The following is a 10254-nucleotide window of genomic DNA, read 5'->3' as shown; positions in this document are numbered from 1 at the left end:
GCGGAGGGCGGACGCGGTCTGTTGTGAGGGGATATGCCCTGTCAGAAGTCGTTAATAAGTTTCGCCTTGATGAAGTGTGAGTTTTGCATCATGATCATTTGAACCACGTCACCAACCCTCGCAGGTCTCTTGGGATTCTTCGAGGTATCTTCAACGTTCTATCATGCAAATGACTTTCTTTTATGGAATCTTTAAGAGGATTATTTTATCTAAACATTTTAGCGTCTTATTCGAGCATTAAAGTCTCTAGAGGATTACGTTTCAATCGATTGTAACTTGAAATATACAAGTTTACATTGCACTCATGTTGAAATACGAGTAACAGCATCTCGTGTTTATCCTCCTCTCGCTGCGAGGAAGAAAATCGATACCTCGTTTGCTATATTCCTTTATAACTTCACTCGTTTCCTTTGGATTCTACTGAAAGTTGTTCGAAAACAAAATTAATTCCACTGATTCTGAGGTTCTCATATAGGTACTGTGAAGAGTGCTATCTTCTGTGACCGTATGCAGTCGAGCAGAAGTTCTTTCCTGCTTACTTCTTGCTTCTTTGACATAAAATTTGACTCTGAAGACGGAGGCAATATACATTCCCGAAACGTCTATAATGTTATGCAGTTCATCAGTACACTGACCTATCCTTCGAGCCGCACTATGACCCTGTGGTCGACTCAACCTCTAACAGAAATGAGTACTAGGAATTTTCCTGGGTGTAAAGGGCGGCTGGCGTATAAGGCTGAATTCACCGCCATCAGTGAGGCGATTGTTTAGAAAATGTGGGATCCCCGACGTCTTACAACCCTTATGGGCCTCCACGGACTGTTATAGGGATAGCTTTACCTTTTTACATTTTATTTTATGGAGGTGTAGCTCCATGCAATGTATCCTTGCAACCAAACCTTTGAACCAAGTTGTAACGGAAGTTCCTTGCTCAGAGATAAAACAGACGAAGCATGAAGTTACTCACGTCTATCCAGTACCAGTGTTCATTTTCCAACAGTCCTGTATAGAAGACAGTGAACAGAAAGAGCTCAGTGGGTATAGCGAGGAGCTGGAAGGCCAGGGTTTGATTCCCGGGAGGGGCAAGATATTTTTCTTTTCTCCACAGCGTCATGGTCGGCTCTAGGGCCCGTTCAGCCTCCTATCCAATGGGTGACGGGGGTATGCTCCCGGTGATAAAGCGGCCGGGACGTGAAGCTGGCTACTCATCTCCATCTAGTGCTTAGGTAAAGAACAGTGGAGTTATGCCTCAACTCCCTTACACGTCTTCATGGCATGATGCTTAATTAAATAGATACAAGTGAAGATTTACCTATGAAGGAGGTAAAGAAGGTTAAGAAATTAAAGCTATCCCTGTAACAGACCTTGGAGACCCATAGGGTTGTGAAACGTCGAGGCTCCGACATTTTCTAGCCAATCGGCTCACAGATTGTTGTCAGTCTTACACGCCGGCCGCCCTTTACCCTCAGGAAGATTTCTGGTACTCATTTCTGTTACAGGCTGTGTCGACCCCAGGCCCATAATGCGGCTGGAAGTATTAGGTCACTTGAAAAAGTCCAATGACCTCTTTGGGAATCGAACCCGCTACCTTCCGGCTCGAAGTATAGTTCCTCAACCAACTGCGCTACCGTGTGAAGTAAAAAGGGAATTGTCAGAATTCTGCGGAAACACGAGCCGTTTTAAAGACTTCATCCTAGAAGAAAGCTATCGGAGGGCAGAGAAGCGAGATTCACCGGGGACACCGATGTCCTCTGTCAAAAGAGGACGGTTCCCAACACTGACTACCTTCGACGGGACGTCTTTGCTGTTTCAGCTCGCTTCTTTCGCATTCCTGGCGATTTGTTCTCTTGCCCACTCGGCTGCACTCTGCCCAATCACAGCCGTCTCTCCTCACCAACGCGCGTATAGGATGCAATTGCTCAAGACAACCATGAAGGGGAACCTCTAGCGCAAGGCGAGGTACCCTCCCCGATTCTTCTCCCCCCACCACCCCTCAGTATTTAAAGTTGTGGCGCACCGATTCTCTGGAGTTCATTTCTGGTTTGTCAGTGTGTTGGTTTGGGTCGCTTTCCGGGGGGAGGTTTTCGGTACAAAAAGAGGAGACAAGGGCTTTGGATTCACAGGACTGTTCTTGCTCATGCTTGCTCTTGTGAGGGGCCGGGTTGGTTAACAGGAACCGCGCGTCTACGTACACTTCGCTGTGAAGTCAGTTGGCTGTGGGCAGACGCAGTGAGTGGCCGTTTTCTGCCGGTCGCTCTCGCATCCTCCGTGACACTGTGAGTACCTGCAACTTTGCTTTTATGGTCTCCACATTGCAGCGCCGTATTACTTGATACTGGAAGCGTATACTACTGCAGTTTAAATTACTGTTCAGAATTGAGAATAAAATCTTTTTTCGAATTCCACAAAAATGTCTTAAAGCTAAAACATTTATCTGTTATTTTATTCCATATTCAACTAAATGACATTAATATCGTCAAATACGGTTATAGAACAAATATGTCACCGGTCTGTGAGATTTGAGGTGTTCACAGCGGTAACTGTGAAGGTTATTATCTTCTCGACGGTGATGCTCCGTCCTTGGCTTACTTTTCGACGCTAGTAAGGGCGCCACCTCCCAGAAGATACTACTCTTCACATTGTCGGTTTATTTTTATTATATTTGTGGTTATTTGGCCGACATTTCATATTTTTTAATTAATTTTAATAGATGTAATCGAAGTTGGGTTTCTGTAGTGCTGTTAAAATGTAGTTCAGAAAGATTACTCTTTTAAGGGGTTTAAACGTATAGACCGAGATATAAGCAAACAGGAACAAATAGGCTGTCGATAAATTATAAATTATAGTATTTTTTTTTTTAATTTTCGATGCTGAAGTTAATATTTATCTCAGTTTTTGCAGAATTGAAAGAAACTAAGGAGCAAATCCTCGATTAGCCATAGTCATGGTTTGACTGTCAGTAGCATCACTTTGAAAGTTATTGAAATATTCTGCTATATTCTCAGAACGTGTTTCAAAAGAGATTTGAGCTCAAATTATATATTCTTGCATTTTAAATATAAAAAAGAACTCTAAGCAAAATGTATTGTAATATTTTTAGTAACGTGAATTGAAAAATAAGTGCAGTTTTTAGTGTTTTTTTTTCGCATTTGGAAGGTATCAGTTTCGAATATTATGTATTTACTTGAAAGGGACGTCTCTTTTTCAGATTTGTGTAGAAAATACATAGAAAGATCTGGTAGGAAAACATGAAGGGTAAAAGACCACTACAAAAACCAGTTGCAGACGGGAAGGTGAAGTTAAAATGGATTCGAAAGAAATTTGATTGGAAATCATGAATTGGATTGATCAGGCTTACGATATGGACAAGTGGAGAGGTCTTGTGAACACGGCAATGAACCGTCGGGGTTCAATAAAAAGTAGGGAATTTGTTCAGTATTTGAGCATCTGTCAGGTGCCCAAACACAGTTTGGCTTTACTAAATTAGTTTGATTCTTTACACAAATGTAGTTGTGAGTTTCCGTAGCTGTGTATGACTTAATGTTAACGTCCCTTTGAAAGACGTACAAATCGTTCCTGTTTCGCGAATCTAGAAACTGGAATATGTCTGACATTACAGTGATTTCTAATAAAAGTCACATCTAGGTGTAAATCATCGGACAGATGAGAATGTGAACAAACTGGTTTAGTTAGCGGGGACATAAGTCGTATATGATTTTAATTGTGTTTATTTGAAAACTGGATATTTCTTTGTTAATTTATTTATTACAGAGATTCATTTTCCCGTACTTAGTCATAGCAGTGCAAATCACAGTGGCCTCGCGGGCTAAGACATGAACTATCTTCGCCCCCTCAAACGCTGGGATCGTGGGTTCGAATCCCACTCAAGGCATTGATGTTTGCGTTTATTTTGTGTGTGTGTTGTTCTGTGTGTAGGTAGCGACCTTGTGACGGTCTGATCTCCCGTCCAAGAAGTCCTAAGAAACTGAAGTGAAGCGAAGCATTGCACTGATGCCCTGTGCTCCAAGTGGGAGCAACAGGAACAGGTAGGATCATAGCAGTGTTCAAATGTTTTTACAATTATATTTAGACATTTCAGCGACAATGATTATCATCGGCACTACAAGCATGCTATTGACGCCATACTGCTTCATTTTATAAGCAGTCCCATTTCACTTTTTACGCATTCCTTAAGTCAGAAACATGAAAACCATGTAATAATATTTACCACACACCACACAGAAAAGTCTGCATTTCCATTGTCTAGACCAGTCCGTTAATATCATTTAACCCTTTAAAGTAAAGCTGTCTCTGTAACAGACCGCGGAAGTCCAAAGGGTTGTGAGACGTCGAGGCTCCCATATCTTATAGACAATTGGCTCAATGATGACGGTGAGGTTGTCAGCCTTACGCGCCGTCCGCCCTTTACCCCCAGGAAGATTCCTGGTACTCATTTCTGTTAGAGACTGAGTCGACCCCTGGGCCATAGTGCGGCTTGAAGGATTAGATAAATTGAAAATATTGAAGTACTTCATCGGGAATTGAACCCGCGACCTTCCGGCTTATAGCATAATGCCTCAACAAACTACGCTACCGCGTACCCCACCCTTTAAAGCCCAGTGTTTACTGTATGTGCCACTTGCTGTAACAGTAAAACTGCATTCTGTCCACAGAGTTCATTTGTGTGTTCCGTATGGTCTTCAAAAAACAGCGACTGTTTCCTTAAACAGCTTTAACCGCCTGGTCTTTTTAGCGGTGACGTAATGTGTTTCCTGTGAAGTACGAACTTAACTTTTATATATTAAACGAAATTAAAAAAGTTAATGAAATCATCACTCTTCTAAGAGTTATACGAAACTCTGTGGACAAAATGCAGACTTGTACTGTTAAATTAGGCGGTTAACACTGTACAGTAGAGAGTAAGCGGGAATCAGTACGCGTGGTTCGTAGCTTTAGCCTAATCGGAATTTACGTGTATATTGAATGTTTGCAAATGTTATTCTTGATATCATAGTTTCTCACATTTCAGAGTTCAGTGGTTACGCTATATACCACGTGTACTGATAATATAAAACAGAGTTTTCTGTTCACAGAATGTATTTTTAAATTGCATATATTCGCAATGTATTCAACGACTCTGTCAAGCCATGTTCCATATTGTGTGTAATTATCTGATGTTGAATAACGAAAGTGATATTTAAGGAAGTGGTCGTGACTTATTTAATGTACTAACCTGAAGGGACCCGAAGAAGACCAGGAAAGCACGTCATGACATTAGGTGTCCCATGCGGGCTTACGACAGTGCGCCTTCATATGGACAGTAGCGTTATCGCTTAAACTAACCTTTTCGGTGTCCTCATTTATGATGATGATGATCACAACGTCAAGAAATGTGATGAGGGTCCTCGTCACGTCTTAAGGTAAAGTCCTTGTACTCAACTAATTCAGCACTACGCCATGAAGGCGTGTGGGGGAGTGGCTGTATACTTCCACATTTTCTTGATCTCGTCACTAGTCGGAGGCGAACCACGTCTTTGATAACATTTTATGAAATATGTACATATTGTCACGTGTAAGCATCACTGATATCGTGAGTCCTAGATGTGATTGACTGGATTCATTATGCGTCTCAATTACAATTTCATTTGATTACAACAGTTCGCACATTTGACTCCTTCTGAAGCATCTCTAACTGTTGTCTGGATCTTGCACTGACCTCCAGTCTTATCTAATACGTGTATATCTTTCTGGATTCTTCTGTCGTATTCTGTTTTCTGTTGGTCATCTCTCTCCCTGAGGTAGGTTCTGGTCGAATCGTATGGAGATCACAACCTTGAAGGTTCTCTTTTTGCGTGTCCGATGTATCTGCCCACTTCTGTATCCGTTGCCTAGGAGACGTCTTCAGTATTTCCTCTGTTGTCGTGATTATTGAGAGCTTCGCTACTAAATAACCGAAGTTCTTTTGTTGGCCGCGTTACACGGGGTTTTCTGATTACATATCTGAATGCTGTGAGCAAGCCGTCACATGTTATCATTCGTGTTATTATGTTAAGTAGGACATGATAACAGCAGAAATGCTTATAAGAATAAATACAGGTTTCCATACAGCAGTAACTTGTCTATTTAACGGAGACTCGATATGTTTTCTGTGAGGTAGGAATTGAATTTTGTATTCATATTTTTACTTGTAGGCATATTTCAGGTTTCGTAGGATGCGTTATGCATTGTTATTCAGGTACTTAATACAAAATCATGATAAACGCCTCTGTTTCTTATATTCCTCAAATGCTCCACTGGATTTCAGTTGATTGCTAACGACTGACTGCACATACAGCAAAACGAAGCATGAATGGTTCTGAGCTCTGAACTAAGTCCGAAGTGGAGGAAATAAATTCAGTAGTCGTATTCACCTTAACTTGAGACGTACAGGGTTACGTTCCTGGAGCTCAAAAGTGGGACCCATTTTGTCAGTATTTTAATCCTTAATACGAACATTTCCATAGTTTTTACTGTCAGGTCAGTGAAATGTTATCAAGCAACAGAGCATTATTAAGCATTTAAAGCGTTACTAAGTTAATATTCTACTTTGGGTCCTTAAGCGTTATGTTTCGGGTCACCGAACCATTGCAACACGGCGTAACTCCTCAATTCGGGTTTCAAATCATAAGTCCGAAACGTCGGTGCATAAGCCTAATAGGTGTTAATTAAATGGATCATAAGTCCAGGTATGACTCATGCTTGATGTCAATTTGCAGGCCGATGGAAATTCACAGACGTTTCGAAAGAACGTACTGCTTCCATCTTTAGGATCTAAGAGTAATCTGAATAATCAACCAATAAAAGCAGGCTTCAAGCAAAAAGAGGTAGTACCTCGTAGTGTTCCCTGTCTTCTTGTTGGTTTCTTGTTTGCCTTACACTGGAACCTGCAGATGGTGGCTGTGTTCCTCTGAATCATTAATAAATTTCTCTTTGACTACATGGTGTCATGTTAGACGATAGCATCTTCATAGCCAGCGCTGTGACGGACTAAAATGCATCATGATCTCTGTCGTCTCGTTGAGGTCGGGTTCAAACCTATGGACCCGTCTGTCTTTTGTCTTCCTTGCCCCTTCGCCATTGATCAGGGCGGCAGTAGAAACCGCCACTCTGCTACGCCGCCGCCCGCCGCCCCCCGCTCGCTCTACTTTTCTTCACGAAAATCCTTGACCGAGTAAATCGCTCCCGTTTGAGAGAGTGTCAAGTTCACACCGCTTGTAGCACAAGTGAACATTATATCTATCTCCATATCGACTCCACTTTGTAATCTAAGGTTTCAGTTGAGATCATAAAACGTAACCCCTGAAGTGTTCCTGTTTTCACACTACTAGAGTCCTTTTTTTTTTTTTGTTACCAAGCAATCAACCATTCAGCGATATTTTTCAATAGATGTGACTTAAATTTAATAATTCCTTAAAACAAAATAATTACTATATATACTACCTTCTGCTTTAACAGTAGAAGTAAATTTAACTTTTCCCACAAAGTGCATTTACGGGTTTCATGTGATGTTCAAAATAAACATCCATTCCACCAAACTGCATTAATTGATTGATCTATGTATTGTATACGCGGTCTGTGTGTAGCATAAAAAATGAATGTTTAGATACTGTTTAATTTAATTTCATTCTTTAAAGCACTAACTGAGCGGAGCGAGTAGTATCTTTCATAATCTTGTAATAACTCAGCTAATCAAAATATTTCCTTCCTTCTATAGAACTCGAAAATTCAGTGTGTTCACAAAACCCAAGAAAACCCGAAAACCAATTATGGAGCAAGACACGTTTAATCTATAATCACGTATCTCATTTCTTTTTGATCCAGTCTTCACGGATGTGACGTTGTGTAGTCAGGTAGAAGACACTGCCTGAAAACACTTGATCTCACTGCTCACAAAGGAGAATACTTTATATCTTATCCAGGTTTTCCTTGCGACAGTGTTCTCCAAAAGCATACAGTTGCGTTAGATTTGTAGGTTTCATTGCGAGCTTTAAATAACTAATGTAACATCATCTGAGAATTCAAAAGAAAATATTATTGTTTGTTATATCAGCATTCGTAATATTAACTTCCCCTGCTTTCTCCCCATGTTATCGAATGATACGTCGAGGCCGGTGTTTAACACGACCTCCCACAAGTAATTTTTTTTTTTAATTCGCTTAGTTGGGGGTGGAGTCCAACTGGGTCCACTCGGCACGGCGGCCACTGATTGGCCTATTGTAGCCAGCCCCGGGTGTTAAAGTTGATGGAGAATTTGGTGGAATGAAGATTGGCAGGGGAAACCGAAGTACTCGGAGAAATCCCGTCCCAGCGCCACTTTGTCCACCACAAATCCCACTTGACCAGACCTGGGATCGAACCAGGGCCTCCGCGGTGGGAAGCCAGCGGCTAACCTCTTGAGATATGGAGCGGCCTATATCTCCCACAAGTAACGTGCACAGGCAGCCAATATTAAACCCCCTCACTACACTTAACATACATCAAAATATTATAGAATAGGTACGATATACCGAAACAGAAGACTGTTCACTCGTGACTTACTACATAAATTGAAACTCGATTATTCGTTGCTATGGTAACCCGAAATTGTGGAAAGACAGTGCTAAATCACATGCTTACAAAACTTACACTTTTCAAACATACATACAAGGTGGTTCTAAATTATTGTCGGGATTTTCATGGCCTATAATTTTCAAATCAGAAATAACAAAATAAAACTGCTTCCTGAATATGAAAATGTAACTCAACAAGTTTTATCACTTATAGAGTCAATGCCGCAGAATGCAAGCCCTTCAAATAGCGCGACTTTATTTTGTTGTTTTCGGTTTGAAAATTATAGGCAAAGGAAACCCAGAAAATAGTTCAGGATCACATTGTACAATATACGTATATGCAATACAACAGCGACTGTTCGAATCCTGATTATCCGAGTCACCAATTAACCGAATCGCCTTAACCAAGGGATGCGTCTGCTAAACAAGCATTGTTTGGAAATGTTAATTTATAATTACATTTATTATATTAATTTTTCATGTTTCGCTTTAAAATCTGTTTAGTTTTTATTATTGTAATAGTATAATACACTTTAATAGTGTTACGACAGTTTTTTGCGGGAAAGAATTTGTTTCAAATATCCGAATTTTCTATCATGTGCACCAGCTTTGCCCCTAATTAATCGGGACTTCTACTGTATAGACAGACATATAGATAGATAAATACATAGATAGATAGAGAGAAAGACATAAATACATAGATACAGATACATATATAGATGATTGATAGGTAGATAAAATGATAGATACATAGACAGGTAGATAGATAGGTAGATAGATGGAGAGATAGATAAATATATAGATAAGAGACTGACATTATAAGTCTCTGTTGGGGACTGGAAGGTCTCGCCTGCCTTGAGTGATGATGATGGCCGAATGTAGCACATGCATCCCATTTCCAGCTACCACGTTTAAGCAATATACAGTGACGATACTGACGACACGCCAGAAGGACTTTCCGGTGTCATGACGAAAGGAGTGATGTGTCTCATATGGTTAAGTCCCTAGAAGTCTGGAAGTACCAAGATGCCACATTCTCAAAGTTACTGCACACGTTTACTGATACCGTAAATGTTCTAAGAACCTTGTCTACTGATTTCCTGGTTTACTTAATTCTTAAAGCAGCGTTTCTCAAACTATGGTGCTCATACCCCTAAGGGTACCAGAAGCAGCTTGCCACAGTTATCACAATAAATCTNGCCTCCACAGTTCTTTCTTTGAGCAAATACGCCACAATACGAACAGTTCTTTTTTATCTAGATTTGGGTGCCAGTACTTATTATATTCATATTTGCATGAATATCCCAACTACGTTAATCTATTTTTTTTTACTAAATGCTCAAAAGTTTCTACCCCAGAACATCATTTTACTTTTTTTTTCTCAATTTGTTACCCACAATTTTATGATTTATTTTTGCCATCATATATACACGTACACCTTTCCGCCGGAACATTCTCTCGCTCTCCTGCCATTCGATAAAGTGGCTCTGGCATTCATGTAACTAGCACAACCTTCTGAGAGAATATCACACTACACCCCTACATTATATTGCGGCTCAACTTTATGGTTGTGTCAGTCGATAACCTCTGTTAAAGTGTGTACACATTTTAGGGCCCTATATGTAACCATGATTAGTGCTCTGTTTTAATCAAAGGTTTTTTTCTG

At 40.4% G+C, this 10254-nt stretch overlaps 1 protein-coding gene across 10 annotated transcripts in view; it reads left to right on the top strand.

Annotated features, from left to right (window-relative positions):
• The first annotated feature begins 2048 nt into the window (after window positions 1-2048).
• LOC111871432 (titin) overlaps window positions 2049-10254 on the top strand; it is a 175861-nt gene continuing 167655 nt past the window's right edge. For all 10 annotated transcript variants that reach the window (XM_023864536.2, XM_033754251.1, XM_033754252.1 and 7 more), the window contains exon 1: window positions 2049-2276. The gene's annotated coding sequence lies outside the window, so the exon portion shown is untranslated. The remainder of the gene's footprint in view (window positions 2277-10254) is intronic.

Source organism: Cryptotermes secundus, unplaced genomic scaffold, assembly GCF_002891405.2.
Source record: "Cryptotermes secundus unplaced genomic scaffold, Csec_1.0 scaffold323, whole genome shotgun sequence".
Taxonomy (NCBI): domain Eukaryota; kingdom Metazoa; phylum Arthropoda; class Insecta; order Blattodea; family Kalotermitidae; genus Cryptotermes; species Cryptotermes secundus.
This window is presented reverse-complemented; position numbering and strand designations above follow the sequence as displayed.